This window comes from Hibiscus syriacus, unplaced genomic scaffold (genome assembly GCF_006381635.1).
Source record: "Hibiscus syriacus cultivar Baekdansim isolate YM2019G1 unplaced genomic scaffold, ASM638163v2 tig00111131_pilon, whole genome shotgun sequence".
Taxonomy (NCBI): domain Eukaryota; kingdom Viridiplantae; phylum Streptophyta; class Magnoliopsida; order Malvales; family Malvaceae; genus Hibiscus; species Hibiscus syriacus.
Window position 1 is genome coordinate 1,508,063 of NW_024062991.1, and position 18,161 is coordinate 1,526,223.

At 34.4% G+C, this 18,161-nt stretch overlaps 1 pseudogene; it reads left to right on the forward strand.

Annotated features, from left to right (window-relative positions):
• Positions 1-769: 769 nt before the first annotated feature.
• LOC120154490 lies at positions 770-14,144 on the forward strand (annotated as a pseudogene).
• Positions 14,145-18,161: the final 4,017 nt, after the last annotated feature.

The window sequence follows — 18,161 nt, forward strand, 5'->3', positions numbered from 1 at the left end:
TGAAGTTTACATCCACTACTTAAGCTCCTCACTTACGATTTTCCAATAAATCCACTAATTTCACTACAACAAAATTATTCTGTAGCGGCGCTTTTAGCGGCTTTTGGAAAGTAAACGCCGCAAAATGTAAACATATAGCGGCGTTTACAATCCAAACGCCACAAATGATACTTTAGCGGCGTTTCTTAAACAAACGCTGCTATAGAGTAGTACTATAGCGACATTTTTATATAAACGCCGTAATAGGTACATATGTAATGACGTTTTTCAACAAACGCCACAACAGAGTAGTACTTTAGCGGAGTTTTTATACAAACTCTGCAATAGGTCCATCTATAGTGGCATTTTTTTCTGACAAACGCCGCAAAAGATTTGTACTTTAGCGGCGTTTTTATAAAAATGCCACAATAGAGTTCTCCTATAGTGGCTTTTTTTCTAATAACGCTGCAACATATTAGAACTTTAGCGGCGTTTTTACACAAATGCCGCAAAAATATGTACTTTAGCGGCGTTTTTTAGAAAACGCCGCTATAAAATGATAAAAGGTGGCGTTTGTGTCAACAAACGCCACAATATTTGATAATTTTAATTGTTCAATCCCTTTCCCCTTTTCTATCTGTTCCCACGATCCCCTTTTCCTCTTACCCAACTCCCAGTTTGGTTCCACAGAACAAACAGTCAAACAAAATCCTAATAGAAAAAAAATAGAGAGGAAGCCCAAAAATTCTTCCTATCAAATTAGAATCCTTTCTCAAGACTTGTTTTGTTTGTCCGCCGCTGCAAATGGGCAGCACGGAAGAAGAAACCACAAGCACAACCAAACCCATCCCTCTATACGACGCCACTTTACCAACCGAACCTCTCCTCTTCAAACCCACCACCAGCTCCACCTACCCATCTCCTCCAATCGAAGAACCACCTCAACCCGACCCTTCCGAATCTGACCCAACCCAGTTCATCCAAATCTCTTTCAATTACGGACCCAGACCTTTCAAAGACCTCCCTTTCTCTTCATCTTCCTTCTCTCGATACTCTGCACTTATGCTTTCGGTATTTTCTCAATCTTCCATCGAAACGACAACTACTCCAACGTTTCGACCTTCACCTACGATTCCAATTCCACTTCTTTCGTTCAGGGTACTTCTTTTTCATCAAAATCAGTATGGGTTTTTGAAAGTTCTATTTTTTCGTTGTCAAGTTCGAGTCTTTGGACATATATAGCATGGACCCTTGTCATAACTTTAGTTCTAAGTGTACCCATTTGTTTCCTTTTGCTTTTGTTACTCAAACACTACACCAAGCAGATAGTTTATGTTTTGCTTCCTTTCTTTGTAATCGTGCCGACTTTCTTTGATGTTTATTGGTTCGTTGCTTGTACCTTGAGCTCTTCTTGTAGCGACACTTTCCCTTTGGTCTATAGAATTTTGGTGCTTGTTTTTGTTTTACTTGGAGTTGGGGTTATTATTTGGATCGTCGTGGCTAATTGGCATCGAATCGAGTTGACCGTGAGGATTATTGGGGTTGCTTCCGATTCGCTTTCGAGGAACTTAGGATTGTTCTTGGCGATACTGTTGTTGACCGCTGGATTGTTAGTTTATTATGCCCCAATTGTTGTGTTCTTGGTGTTTTCAACGTTTAATGGGAAAATTGTAGCTAAAGAATCGAATGGGGAGTATACTTGTGTTTGGAAACAAGATAGCTGGGTGCCGACTTATTTTACATTGGCGATATTGACAATGTTGTGGTCCTTGACAATAATGGTGGAAGCTCAGGTTTATGTTATCAGTGGCACAATTGCTCAATGGTACTTCTCGAAGAATGAAGAGAAACCTCACCGTAGTATAAGACGATCTTTGAGGTAACATCCTACTGTTTTTCAGCTTTTTCATGATATATGAATTTTAATGTATTAATATAGACTGTTTGAAATATATATTGTGTTTTTGATAGGATGCATCATGCTTACATCAATAGTATCAGATTGTGTTGATTAGTTATCAAAGATAATAGTGATCCTATGGGATTGTAGGTTGGTAACATTGATTTTAGTATGTTTTTGGCTGCATGATGGATTCAAGTATAGTGTTTGTTCTTGAGTATGGAAGATCGCTGTAGTGGCCATTCGCTTTGGTTTGAATTTATGGATTCAATTTGACATTGTTTTGTATTTGCTTGAATGGACTGAAGAATGCATTAATGATCTGGTGCCTAACAATTCTTCTAGAGTATGTTCCTCTCAGGTGGTGTTTCTCTAGTGCCATGAAAAGGGGGCTACTTCTCTAGTTTCTTTGCTCAAGTTGCCATATTGAATACAACATGTTAATTTCTTTTCTAGAAACATTGAATTCTTTTGGGTCCTTTTCGATTGAGATTAGGCAGTCTTTTAGCTTCGTGTCCACTAGGCAGAACACTATTCTTAGTGTCGATATGGTGGTTTCTGAAGGATATCTTAATGAAATATCTACAACACCGAGAATCAAGCTGGACATACTTTCAAGGCATCACTCATGTCTGCTTATTTTTAAACAGTTAGATTTAACCTTTCTAACCCTTTGGTTCTAAACACTTGCAGAAATGCATTTGGTCCTTCTTCTGGCACTGTCTGTCTATCTGGAATACTTATCTGTGTCGTTCGAGTGGTGCGTGCTGCTGTTGATAACGCGAGAGAAGAAGATGTTCCCAGGATAGTGAATCTTGTCCTCTGGTGTTGTGTTAATGCCCTAATGTCTGCGATAGAGTTTCTTAACAAGTTCACCATCAACTTCGCCTCAATAACGGTGAGGCATACTGCACATCTGCGAGGATGACGTATGAGCTTCTAAGACGTAACCTGCTCTCTGCTGTTTTTGTGGAGACTATATCAACTCGTTTGTTAGCAGGACTTATTTTTGTCTTCTCGGCAGTTTACGCAATTGTGGTGAGTCTTCGATAAACTTCCTTGTTATCCTTCATCTTCTCATTTCCACAAATTACGTGATAACCGATACATATAATGCATGTATTTGCTATCTTAAAGGGTGTTAGTGATCTAGGGGATAATACATATAATGCTTTATTAGAAGGGATAGCTCAAGTTCAACATTTCGATTGTATATGGGTCTCACTCATGTAATTTTTTCTTCTTGAAAATGTGTTTTTTTTATTCTTTAAATTATCGTTTTAACCTGGTAATTTGTTCATAAGTGATATTTATTTGTATGTTACGAAATATCCAAAAAATCATGAAAATACAGAAGGCACTATGGGTCTGGAGCTTGATTGTGGACAATATAACATCTTTATTGTGTGTATCATGGTCATTCTCTATATCTTGTTTGCCTATAATGTCTGCAAACTGGTAAGTATTTATTACAGAGTTTCGATTTATTCCTTTTATTTTTCTCCTCTATTTGTATGTCTCAACGTTCTTAATTATCATATTCGGATGTCAAATTGGATCAATCGTCACTGATATCTTTGCTTACGTTGATTTTGCCAGTAAATCCTAGTTTGTTTATTTAACGACATTTGCTTTAGCTTATTCTGTGAACCTGGTGGCTAATTTCTTGAATTCCTCGAAAATTCGATGTAATTATTTACTGGAGAAAAGCTAATTTAAAGTATTTCTGATTATAGTACATTTTATTCTTGTTCGAGTGAATTTTGATTTGTAAAATTGAAGGAATGATATTTACTTGCTGAGTGTGTGAAATTTGTCCTAGATTTGATTGAAATTATCTACATAAGAGGTTTAAATCTGATATTTTATTCTTGTTTGAGTGAATTTTGATTCGTAGGATGATGATGGAGGAACTGTAAGTGATAACATTGAGAATCCAAGAGGCACAGAGTTTCCAGGGTTTGGTATGTTTTGGTTAAAAGTGCTTGTTTGATTGCTATGCAATTTCAATTATACAAAATTTCATCCTTTGTTTTACTCAATTCTGTTATGATTTCCATTGATATACAGCTTCCGTAAGAATGTTCCTCCAAGGGAACAAGCCAAGTGGAAACGCAAGTAAGATCAACTTATATGATTTGTTTTCCTTTTACTAATATTAGCTTTAAAAAAACTGAGAAAGATAAAAAGTTGATGGTTTTTCCCACCTTGATTAGGATAATTGTTACACTTGCATTGACTTTTCTTACAAGTTCACAAGCAATACTTATTGTCTGGTCGAAGATAGCTGGGAAGTATGAGTATAATGTTACCACAGCGAACTTTATGGTGAGTAGAATAGTCATCTTGTGTTATGACTTGACATAGTGCCAATGGGATTGACCTTATACTGTTATTTCGGGAAACAGGTGGAGACTTTGAAATGTGCCTTGTCACTTGTAGCGTTGGCAAGAATATGGAAAAGTGAAGGTGTTACAGATGATAACAGGTAAATCTTACTTGCGATTGCTTATGTCTAATTTTTTCTATTAACATGGAGATGATGAACATACATTTTTCCTTTATTATTGAACCAGGTTGAGTACAACCCTCGATGAGCTGTCATATTTCCATCTTTATATCTTTCTGTTTGTTAGGAATGTAGTTTTGAAGCCTTTTTCTGGGTGCTATTGATTTAAAATATGTTTGGTCCGATAAGCTGTTAGAAGTTATCATGAAATTCAAGCTTGGATGTTTCTGCACAATTATTAAAATCTATCTCTATATTTTTCTTATCATCATGATGGTTGCCCATGCCATAGAGTTGTTGACTGCTGGGACTGACTATGCAGAAATGTGTTGTTAACTTTTTTAACGTAAGATATAATGGATTTTCATATAAACTGATGATTTATTTGGATATGAAACTAGAGATCGGGTTTGCATTGCCATGGATGGGGCCTTTTCAAGTGGTATGCCAATTGGAGTAAGACCTCATGAAGCAAAATATCTGTGCAAGAAATGACAGGACGATACTAGCTCTGTATCATTGTTTTCCCATATAAACTGGATTTATCTCTTTGAATTTAAGCGCCTCATTGTGATGAAGAGTTTTGAAGAATGTGTAAGATTAGAAGCAAAATATCTTAGATATTATTGTTTATTATAGTTAATAATGTTGAACTACATTATATTTACGTTAATGTAAACTTTGATTTATTATTATGGATTTCATTTTTCTTGTTATGGATTTTAAGTTTGTTGTTATGGATGTCAAGTTTATTGGAAAATGCTACAGGTTAAATTTGGGTAATAAAAGAGTAGAAAACAACATTTGACAAATTAGTTTTAATTGCAAAATCAATTTCTTTTAGCTATAGAGAGGTAATTAGCGGCGTTTGTACCTTAAAATGCCACTATAGATATTACCTTTTGCGGCGTTTGTTCTAAAAACACGGCTATATACCAGATCTTTTGCGGTGTTTATGGAAAAAACGCCGCTAAATCTCAAGACCTATTGCGACGTTTGTGGAAAAAATGCCGCTAAATCTCAACACCTATTGCGGCGTTTGTGGGAAAAACGCCGCTAAATCTCAACACCTATTGCGGCGTTTGTTGGAAAAACGCCACTAAATATCAACACCTATTGCGGTGTTTGTTGGACAAACGCCGCTAAATATCAACACCTATTGCGGCGTTTGTTGGACAAACGCCGCTATATATCGTTACCTATTGCGGTGTTTTTTGTTACCAAACGCCGCGAACTTTAGCGACGCTATTTTCAGCGGCGCTTTTTGCGGCGTTTGTCATAGCGCCGCAGGTGTTTTTTGCGGCGCTTAAAAATGCCGCAAATGTACAGTTTTGCTGTAGTGTTTGTTCTTTCTTTTTCAAGGATCAAGAGTAACCTTTATAACTCCCTAGTTTTTCACTTTGCTAAATTAGAACCAAAACCCCTTTACAAAGGTGGAAAGATGTAAACAAGAAAACCCTCACAAGGTAGGTGTTTACACAATTTAGCTCACTAAAAACACAATATTTACAAGAGAAAACAAAGAATAAGAATGAAATTTTTTCTCATGATGATCAATACTTGGATAGGTGTTGTGTAACCTTCTTCAAGTGTCTTGAACTTGTTTTTATATGTTGGAATACGTTACTAGCCGTTTCTAGACATTTGGTAAGGTTTGGAGCCGTTGGAAGACTTTATGCACACAAAGTTTCGAAACTCTGGGGAAAGTTTTTAAACTCTGGGGAAAGTTTTGAAACTCTTCGAAAGAGCCGTTGGAAAAATATGACCGTTGGGGGAAAAGAATCGAAACTTTATGGAAAGTTTCGAAACTCTTGATATAGTTTCGAAACTCTTGAAAAGTATCAAAACTTTTTGGGAAATTGTCTCGAAAAGTTTCAAAACTCTTGTAGAAGTTTCTAAACTTATGGTCAAAATACTCATTTTAAGGTTTTGATTGGACTTTGAATTATTTTGATAAAACTTTGAATAAATTCAATTTAGTCCAAAAACATTTTCCCCTTATTTGCTATATCAAAATATTAGTTATACAATCTCCCCTTTTTGATATAACAAAACATTTGAAAAATAATTTTTGATAAGAAGTTCTCCCTCAATAAAATATTTAATGAAAAAGAGCAATATTTGGAAATATTAAATCTCCCCATTTTTCATTCTTGAAATTGAATTTTTTCAAACTCATACTTATCCCCCTTTTTGTTATATAAAAAATAATTCAAACTTTAAGGTACAAAATAATAATAGAGAGTAAGTAGAAATTTTAACATTAAAACCATTTGAAAAATCAAAAGCCCCCCTCAGCAAATGCATTCCAAAAAACTTTTAGCTCAAAAACTTAGACACTTCAAAGAATATTGAATTTCAAAAAAGATGAACAAACAAGTTAGTAGCACATGAAATTCAATATATCCAAGTGTAATATACTTTATGCAATACCAATTGTTGTATTTAAGTGCATGTGCATAAAGCTATCCAAAAATGTTATGCATTTAAAAAATTGATATCAATTGTTAGAGAGATATCATTTGTAATAAATCACATGCATAAACATTTAAATTAAGGTCAAAAATTGAAATTTGTAAAAACAAAACATTAAAACCAATTTTGACCAAAATTCATTATGATGAACAAACATTTATGAAAAATCATTAAAACTTTAGAAATGTTCATCACAACACTTTTTAACATATATGAGATAGAAAATCAACACAAAATCATTTAAGTTCAAAACTCATGCATGCAACATATAGGCAACCAATTAATCAAAACAAAAACATTGAGCTTAAGGTTACCTATTCCTTTTCAAGTGTGGCTAGAGCATATGAATATCTTCACTTTCATCACCATTGCTCCCACACACCTACAAGAGACATTAATTGGATTTTGGTATCCAAATTGCTTTGGATCCTTGAACGTTAGTTTTAATGTCCCTTGTTCCCTTTGAAACCCACACTTGTTTAATTTTAAAACATTTTCCTTTCTTTAAAGGACAAATATGTTCTAAATGACCATGAAAATGACAATGTGAGCATTTTGCCATTTTTAAACATAATGAGTTATTTTTAGAAATTAATTCTTTTTCTTTTGTTAAGCTTCCAAGCATAATTTTCAAATCAAAAATTTCTTTTTCTAAATCATTAATTTTGATTTTTGAAATCTCTAAATCATTTTTCAAAGTTTAATTTTGTTTTCAAAATCAAATCATTTTTAACTTTAAAATTTGAAATTAATTTCTTATATTTGGAATTCATGGTCTTAAATTCCAAATACAACTCATCATAGACATCTTGTAACTCTTTAAATGAATAAGAATTTGAATCAAAAGAGTTAGAAGTTACCATTGAATCTTCTTCGATGGCCATGAGGCATAAATTGACTACTTCATCATCATCGGAATTTTATTTATCACTCCAAGTCGCCACAAATGCCTTCTTTTTGCTTGATCCATTATTCTATAGGAGAGGATGTTCATACTTGACATGCCCCGTTCCTTGGCACTCAAAGCACACCAGGGGACCTCTCTACTTGCTCGATTCATGCTTTTTGTCTTCTTTGGTTGTCATGAATCGTATGAATTTCTTAAAGAACTTGGCCATTTCTTCTTCTTCATCCTCTTCTTCACTTGAGGTACTTTTATCTTGAGTAGAGGATTTCAAGGCAACACCTTTTATTTCATTTCTTGTTTTCTCTTCTTCTTGTTTTTCCTCATTTTCCATTATCTCATGAGTGAGAAGGGAGCCAATAAGTTCATCAAGCGATAGAGTTTTTAAGTTTTTGCTTCAATGATTGCCATCTTCTTTGATTGCCAATATTATGGAAGAGAATAAATTATCTTTTCAACAAGCTTCTAATTAGGGATTATCTCTCCATATCCCTTGAGACCATTGACAATCACGAAAAATCTATCCGTCATAGCTTTGATGTTTTAATCCGGTTTCATCTTGAAATTTTCGTAGCTATGATTGAGAAGACCAATTTTCATTCCCATCACTTCATCAGTTCCTTCATGAGTGACTTGGAGCTTGTCCCATATCTCCTTAACATTTGAATAAGAGGAGACTCTTCCATATTCATCCGAGTCTCATGCACAAAACAAAATTTGCATGACTTTAGCATTGAGTTGAAATTCTTTCTTCTCTCTTTCACATCATTTCGCCATAGCTCTAGTTAGAGTAGAGTTAAGATAGAGCTCCAAGCATCTAGACCGATAGCTTGAATGAAGAGCATCATCATATTATTCCAATAAGCATAATTTACTCCATTTAAATAGGATGGCTTGTTAACCGATTGAGAATCTTCGATGTAGTAAGCGCCGAAGAAAAAAACCATATTCTCGGCTACTTTAGGAAATTGATAGAAGCCTTCAAGGATCTTCACAAGGTTGTTAGACCTTTGATTTATGACCCACTCTAATACCAATTGTTAGGATCTATGAACCTCGATCGATCAACCAAAATATGCCAAGAGCAGGTGAATTAGCTTTTTGAAAATTTAGGGAGTAATGAGAGGAATGATAGACAATTTGTACAATGATTTATACTGGTTCAACTTCCTCAATGAAGTCTACATCCACTACCTAAGCTCCCTACTTAGGATTTTCCAATAAATCCACTAATTTGTTCTTTCTTTTTCAATGATCAAGAGTAACCTTTACAACTCCCTAGTTTTTCAATCTGCTAAACTAGAACCAAAACTCCTCTACAAAGGTGGAAAGATGTAAACAATAAAAACCCTCACAAGGTAGGTGTTTATACAATTTAGCACACTATAAACACAATATTTACAAGAGAAAACAAAGAATAAGAATGAAAATTTTCTCTTGATGATCAATACTTGAATATGTGTTGTGTAACATTCTTCAAGTGTCTTGAACTTGTTTCTATATGTTGGAATGAGTTACTAGCCGTTTCTAGTCTTTTGGAAAGGTTTGGAGTCGTTGGAAGACTTTATGCACACAAAGTTTCGAAACTGTTTTGGAAAGTTTCAAAACTCTTGTAGAAGTTTCAAAACTTCTGGTCAAAATACTCATTTTAAGGTTTGATTGGACTTTGAATTATTTTGATGAAAACTTTGAATAAATTCAATTTAGTCCAAAAACATTTTGCCCTTATTTGTTATGTCAAAATATTAGTTCTACATATTATTTCCATATTTTAGAACAATTAAATTTTACGGGGATAAGTGGAATTAAAGTCGAATTTCCTTGTTAAATTTGGGCTTCCTAAAATGTAATTTTAGAAAATTATAAGGGCAAACATGAAAAATCCGAATTATGATATTTTTTATGGATATGATGATGTAAGGGATATTGTCATGGAGTGGAATGGATGAAATTTTCAAGTTTCATAAATGGCAAAGTTGGAATTTCTTATTAAATAAATTTTAAATTAATTTGATTTAGATTAAGCCATGTGTATTAGTCATAATTGTTAGTAAAATAAAAAAATAAATTCTAGACATCTCTCCAAGTTTTGGCTGAAACTCCATAGCTCCCAAAATTAATAATTTTTTATTATTTTTAAAGCTACATGGTTGATTTTTGGATTAAGCTATTGGATAGAGAATTAATCCTCTTGAAATTCTATATCATTTGGTATAAAAATTTCATGGAAATCGTGCTTAGATGTTTAGTTTTAATGAATTGGGTGGTTGAAGAACAAGTTTAATTTTGAAGAGTTGATGGATATTTTTTATGTTATTGACGTTGTAGATTAATTTTAAAGAATGAGTGATGAGTAAAAATCAAGTGTAGAAGGATATATAGTATTCAACCACAACTAGGTTTATTGAGGTTGGATGAATTTTGATTTAATTTGATGTTGTGATGGTTGGAATAACATGAATTTAATGTTAGGAGGTTGAATTCATGCTTGAAATTGAATGTAAATCAAGTCCTAGTAAACTAAGGGTATTTGGCCATATGGAAGGAAATTAGGGGAAAATGTTAAAAATTTCCTATGGTCTAGAATTGATATTAGATGTATTCTACATCCTTTGGATACTGAATTGGATCAATTTGGAAGCTTGAAATAGGAAAAGGGGTTATTTTGCAAGTTTTAAGAATTGTGGGATATAATTGTATGAATGTGTAAATTAGGGTATTTAATGTTGAATATTAATTGGGGAATGCTGAATTTTAAGTTAAAGTAATGTTTTGGAACGAAAGTGTAAACTTGGTGAATTTTGAATGTGGAATTCGAATAGTCTAAATATCTAGGGACTTGATTGGAAGTTTATTAAATATGAAAGTATCATATGGGTATAATACTATAACGCTGGAAATTTATTTCTTGGATGTTAAAATTTTCAATTTAAGTACTTGTTTGGGATCAATTTGTAAGAATTGTAAAGATAGTGATTGTATTTAAGGATGAAATTGTAAGTTTTTAAAGGTTGAAGTATTGGATTGATTTTATTATTTAGGTGCTGGAATTTTTTTAGTAATTAATGTGAAGTGATCATAATGGTGAAAGACCATTATGAATTAAATGGAAAAGTTGATATGAATTCTAAAAATAATTCATAATTAGTTATTTGAATGTAAAGTTGGTAAAAGTTGAAGGGCTGATGATAAAAGTAAATATTTATGGAATTAAATAACTATTTTGGGAAGTTGAAGTTATGATGGAAATATGATTTAGTTTGATGTTGATTTAAGTATCGATTTTATTTTATACTTTTTTATTATTAAGTTTAGATTATGTTAGTACGATACTAACATATAATTTGAATATTTTATGTTATTAAATGATGTTTTCAGACGACGATAAATTTAGTGATCCGAACAACTTGAAATGAAAAGAAAAGATAAAGTACGCGAGTAAGGAAGTATCATATAAATGGTGTTGTAGTGAGGCAAATGTGAGTGTAATTTATTTATTTAATTATTCTAATCGAGGAAGACTTGCTATAAGTCAACCTCATATGATTTATTTTTAAAGTATGATTTAATTTTGTTTATGGGATATTTCCATAATGCTTATATAAAGGTTTTATGAATGATTTTAGGGCATGAATGCCCCAAAGTATTTTATCTGATGTTGTATTTTTATTTTTTCTCACTAGAGCCAGTGTTGGGCACCTTTAGTATTTTTTTACTCAAAAAAGTTCGATGTTTGCTATAGTACCTACTAATGTCGTGAGATTTGCAAGGTTCAACAGTCGTTAATGTCTCTAACTATTGAAAGCATATACTCATTGTGTTAATGTTTTCCATTAAATCCTAACCTTAGTAAGAATCTAACATATTCCTTATACATTTCACTACTAAAAAATATAATCGAACTTCATCAAAAAGAGTTTAAAATTTTAATCAACTACAACAACATGCTAATCCTAATCCTAATGCAACGACTATATGAACAAAAAATGCAACATGAACATGACAAATACAAATGCAACTTAAAAAAAAATGAGTAACACATGCTAATTTTGGATGGGTATTGATAACTATATAAAAAGACTATGTTTTAAGGTCTTTTTACTTAAGTTATTTATTGTCTAAAATAAATTTTCATAGCATTTGGAAGCTTTTATTTGCATTTAGGTCATATAGTTGCACGTGGTGAAAAGTCTTGTTGCATCATAAATTTATTGATAAAACTGATGCTGCTGAAGAGAATGGTCTTGTGCAGGAAAGAAAGCATTCAAGGATAAAAGTTTTGCTATATCATTCTGGAGTAAGGGATAAAATGTTTTGCTGGGGCAAAACTTTACAACAATTAATGGGCACAGAAAAGAACAAAATAGCAAAAATATATAGATGGCAGTTGTATAAGGTCATGTGAATGCATTGCCCTGCTGATATTTATGGGTCCATCTTCCAGTTGCCTACTATTTACGTGTAGGGTATGATTACTAGGGTATAAAGGGATTTTTTGTTCCCGAAATTCTAGAAAATTCTCCACTATAAATACCTAAGGATGCCTTACATTTAGAGGACTTTTTCGGGAGTGGCTTAAGGAAGGAGGCGACAATACACCATTTCTTCATCTTTTTCCTTTTCCTTTTCCTCTCCATTTTCATGGTGTCCTCCATAGCCGAACTTCAAACAAGTAGCAGCTAGACCTTGAGAGAGGTTATCTCGCTAAAGAGATTCACGACGGTGGTCTAAAACTTCACGACAACATCTCATTTGGAAATTTTCTTCTCATTGTGCTCTTATTTCTTTATTTTCTTCGTGAGTTCGTACTTAAGGATGATGAATAATGAACTTAGCCCTGCCATGAACTAATTTATTTGGTGTGGGTTTGATGTGGATGAATTTTATTTTGTGTGAATGAATGGTTAAAGTATTTTTATGTTAAATGTTGTTTTGCTCATTGTTTATATTTTGAATGCTTAGTCTTGTAAGAGCTTTTGAGAGATTCTCATTTTCTAAGTATGAATTCCTAATATTGAGAGATTTAGGCTAGATCTACGTTAGTAAGGGAGCTAAACTTGGATGGTTAGGTTCTAATCCACCTTAGAGACACGAGAAGGGTTTCATTTGACTAAAAGGGATAAGACGAATTCGCTAAGCTAGTATTGCAGTTCACACTGAGAGGTATCGTCGTAGCATTAGTTTTATTCAGTTCCTTACTAGAGATAGCCTAGGATCACTTTTAGTAAATCCTGTTAGGCAATATAGGGATAGAATACTCAAACCATTCTTGACATAGAATAAAGTCTCGCCATAGCAAACCCAACCAATTACCCCTATAGAAGCTTGATTGTGTGAGGTTGTCAAGTCTTATTTCATTCACCAAAGTTCAATTTAAATTGTTGCTACAACATTTTTTTCTGTCACTTCCATACTTCACTAAAAAAATTCACCACAACCAAACTTTTTCACCTGTTTATACCATTTTTGCCTTAGCCAGACTTTATTTATTTGTCTATATCATTATATATATATATATATATACTTAGTGAAACCTTTTCTGCTATAACATCTTTTAAATTCCCTCCAATCCCTGTAGAGACGATACTCACTCACTACTATATTACTTGATTGACTGTGTATACTTGTACATATTTTGTGTTCAAATTATAACACTCACAACACGCATCAAGTTTTGGTGTTGTTGTTGGGGATTGACAATTGGTGTTTTTAAAAGTTTTTCTATAACAATATTTTTCTTCCTTTATTTTTGTATAACTTTACTTGTTATTTTCTTTTGTTTGTAATTTTAGGTTTTGTTGGTGTATGATCCGAGGGCAACCCAAAGGGCCACTCTACCTATTGAACCTGAGGTTGAGAAGTTTTTCAGACAAAAGAGACGTGCTCAATGTATTCAAGCAAACATGTATGCAATTTGAAACCAAGGAGGTGACCAAGTAAAAGATCCTAAAGATTCAAATACCGTTGCAAATCCTAATTCAAGGATCATTGCACACCTATGCGCTATTTGAGATCACCTTGCTCTTATCTTAGATTATCTAAATCCTGGTATAGTGGCACCCAAGATCCATATGGCCCACTTTGAACTCAAACCGGTGATGTTCAATATGTTGAACTCGATCGAGCAATTTAGTGGTGCACCCCAAAAAGATGCCATGCAACATATATGTGCCTTCTTGGAGGTGTGTGATTCATTCAGACAACAAGGAGTTCATGAAGATGTGCTGAAGATAAAGTTATATTACTATTCATTGCATGACCGAGCAAGAGCTTGGCTAAGTGGAGTTCCATCTGGCTCGATGGAATCTTGGTCTGACTTGTGTAAAAGCTTTTTATTGTGGTATAATCCACCTGATATGAACACAACTTCGAAATGACATATAATGTTTTCGTCAAGCTGATGATGAATCAATATATGAATGTTGGAATCGATATAAGGGACTATTATGGAAGTACACCTACCATGGATTTCACGATTGGACACAAGTTGTGATGTTTTACAATGGTGTTAACGCTCCAACTCGGATGATGTTAGATGCTTTAGCAAATGGAACTTTGCTAGACAAGTTGCCTGAAGAAGCCTTTGATATCCTCAACTAGATAGCAAACATGATTACTAGTTTTCGTCTTCAAGGCTAGGAACAGGGTGAAAAGCTCAAGGGACCTTTGAGTTGGATGTTAAGAACTTCGTGTCAGCTTAATTGTCCACTATGACTAACATGTTGAAAAATCTTCATCGCCCTAGAGAAGTAAGGGAAGCAAAGGTGGCCAGCTCTGCATACATTTTATGTCGTTGCAACAATCCTACTCAAACACATACAACCTTGATTGACGATAATATCCAAACTTCTCGTGGAAAAATCTAGGGAATAGCAATGCAAGCAACCCCATTCAAATGCTGAACATTAACGATCCCCCAATCTTCCAACAAAGTTTGTCGTGGAAAATCTCTAACAAAGGGGTAACATCTTCATCAAATACTAACTCGTTGGAAGCTTCCTTTCAAGATTTCATGGCAACCACTAAGGACTTTATGACTTCGCCAAAGACCGTACTGCAAGATTATTCTATAACCATAAAAACCAAGGAGCTTTGTTACAAAACCACATCTCATCGCTGAAGGTCTTGGAGAACCAAGTTGGACAAATTGCAGCAACTTTACATGTTCACCAACAAGGTTGTTTGCCCAGTGACACTAAGGTCACTAAAATACATAGTAAGGAGCAATGCAATACACACATGCTGAGGAGTGTCACTCAGATTAATCAAGATGCTAAGTTTGGGGGACAAAAGATGGATGATTCAACCCTTAAGATCATGCAAGATGATCCTGATGTACAAGAGGTAAAACATTTGGAGAATGATGACCATGAAGGTTCAACAAGTGGCACCACGGTGGGACAGAAAAGTTCAGTTAAAGCAAAAGTTAGACCCCCACCACCCTTCCTACAACGGTTGAAGAAGCAACATAAAGAACTTCAATTAAAAAAGTTTATTGGTATCATTGACCAACTATACATCAATGTCCCACTCTTGGAGGCCATTGGTCAGATGCCTAGGTATGCAAAATTTCTTAAAGACATCGTTAATAAAAAGAGGAAGGTCGAATGGTTTGAAATAGTTGCTACAATGAAAGAATGTTTTTTTGTACTGAGCAAACTTCCACCAAAGCAAAAAGATCCAGGAAGCTTTATCATCACTTGCTCAATTGGTGACAACTATGTGGGTAGAGCCTTGTGCGACCTTGGATCGAGTGTAAACTTAATGCCAAAGTCAGTTTTCCTCAAGCTAGGAATAGAAAACGCACAACAAACCACTGTTATTCTTCAATTAACCTGTCGATCCCATGTTTGACCCAAAGGGAGAGTTGAGGATGTCGTGGTAAAAGTTGACAAGTTTTCATTTCCAACTGATTTCCTTATCCACGATTGTGAGGCTGATGATAATGCATCCATAATTTTGGGGCAACCATTCTTAGCAATTGAAAAATTTTGATTGATTGAGAAAAGGGTGAATTCACTATGAGGGTGGCCGATCAGAGTGTAATCATAAATGTGTTCAATACCCTTAAGTATGTAGAAGGTTCCGAGGAGTGCCAATGCGTTATAAATGTGAACTCAATGGTGGATGATGAAGCTGAAAACTTTTACTAAAATAATTTTTTACAGATCAAGGACTATGCATAGCTCAAGGAAGATGGGACCGAGGAGCTCAAGGAATTTCCAGTTAGACCAGATACGTGATTCGAACCTTCAAAACCTTAGCTACAATGCACTTACCTTAGAGCTAAAATCTTTGCCATTACATCTTAAATATGCTTACTTGGATAGTAATGACACATTGCCAATTATTACCTCTTCAACTCTTATGTCTGACCAAGAACAAAGTTTGCTAAATATTTTGTCACATCATAAGAAAGCTCTAAGTTAGAATATGACTGACCTAAAGGGAATAAGCCCAATGATATACATGCATAAGATTTTTTTGGATGAATGCATCAATAATTCGGTGAAACCACAAAGATGACTCAACCCTGTTATAAAAAAGGTGGTGATGAAGGAGATAATTACGTGGCTTAACACTGGAGTAATCTACCTCATATCCAACAGCTCGTGGGTTATCCCGGTGTAATATGTTCCCAAGAAAGGAGGGACGGCCGCGGTGAGTAATGACAACAATGAGCTCTTCCCCACATGAAACATGTCTGGATACAAGATATGTATATATTACAACAATTTAAACAATACCACCAAAAAGGATCACTTTCCCCTCCCCTTCATCTATCAAATGCTAGATCGATTGGTAGGCAAGGCTTATTATTGCTTTCTAGATGGCTATTATGGGTAAACTAAATTCCCATAGAATAGGAGGATCAAGAGAAAACCATCTTTACATTTCTTTATAGTACTTAAAGCTTCCAGAGGATGCCTTTTGGATTATTTAATGCTCCAACAACTTTTCAGAGGTGTATGTTGGCCATTTTCTTGGAAATAATTGAGGAGTTCTTAGAGATCTTCATGGAAGACTTCTCCATCTCAAGAGATGACTTCGAAAATGCGTTGGCAATTTAGCGAAGGTCTTGAAGAGATGCGAAGAGGTAGACCTGGTGCTCAACTGGTAAAAATGTCACTTCATGGTGACTAAAGGTATCTTGCTAGGCCATAAAATTTCTTGCCATGGTATCGAGGTGAACAATGCCAAAATCGAGGTGATTGAAAAGTTACCACCACCCATCTTTGTGAAGGGCATTAGAAGCTTCTTAGGACATACATACTTTTATAAGTGATTTATAAAAGATTTTTCTAAGATCTCAAAGCCCTTATGTACTTTGATACAACAAAATATCCCATTTTGTGTTTGATGAAGAATGTTGTAGCACTTTCAAGGAGCTTAAGCAAGACTGATCATAGCACCGTTCGTGGTGACCCCGGAATGGACAACCCCATTTAAGTTAATGTGAGATACAAGTGACTATACTGTAGGAGCCATGCTAGGGCAAAAGCAAGGTAAAAATTTTAATGTCAATTATTATGCTAGCCACACCTTGAATGAAGTACAAGTAAACAACACAACCACCAAGAAAAATTACTTGTTGTAGTATTTGCTTTTGATAAGTTTAGGTCATACTTAATTAACACTAAGGTTATTGTGCACACCGATCACTCGACCATCAAATATTTAGTGACTAAAAAAATATACAAAACCTAGACTTATTCAATGGATACTCTTGTTGTAAGAACTTAACTTAAAGGTTAAGGATATGAAGGGTACTGAGAATCAAGTAGTCGATCACCTATCTAGGTTAGAGAACAAGGTTGCATGCAATTATAGCTTAGAAATCAAGGAGGAGTTCCCTGATGAGAAAATATTATTTGTCGCAACAATTCTGTGGTACGTTGATATAGTTAATTTTCTTGTTAGTGGTGTTTTGCCTGCTAATTTAAATAGCTAGGGAAAAAAGAAGTTCAGCCATGACGTGAGATTTTACTAATGGGACGAGCCTTATTTATTCAAGAAAAGTGCTGACCAAGTGATCTGAAGTTGCATCCCTGAAGAAGAGCAAAGAGAAATTCTATTTTATTGCCACATGGCCCCTTGTGAAGGCCACTTTGTTGGAGTTAGGACTACTGCTAATGTCCTTCAATAAGGTTTTTACTGGCTTACACTTTTCAAAGATGCACATGACTTTTACAAGACATGCAATCGCTGGTAGCGCACTGGGTACATATTGAAGAGCAATAAAAAGTCGTGGCAAAACATTTTAGAAGAGGATCTCTTCAACATGTGGCAAACATATTTCATTGGACCAGTTTGACAACAAATTGATTGCTAAAGCATTGCAAAGATATGGGGTACGAAATAAAATTGTTACGACATATCATCCCTAGACCAAT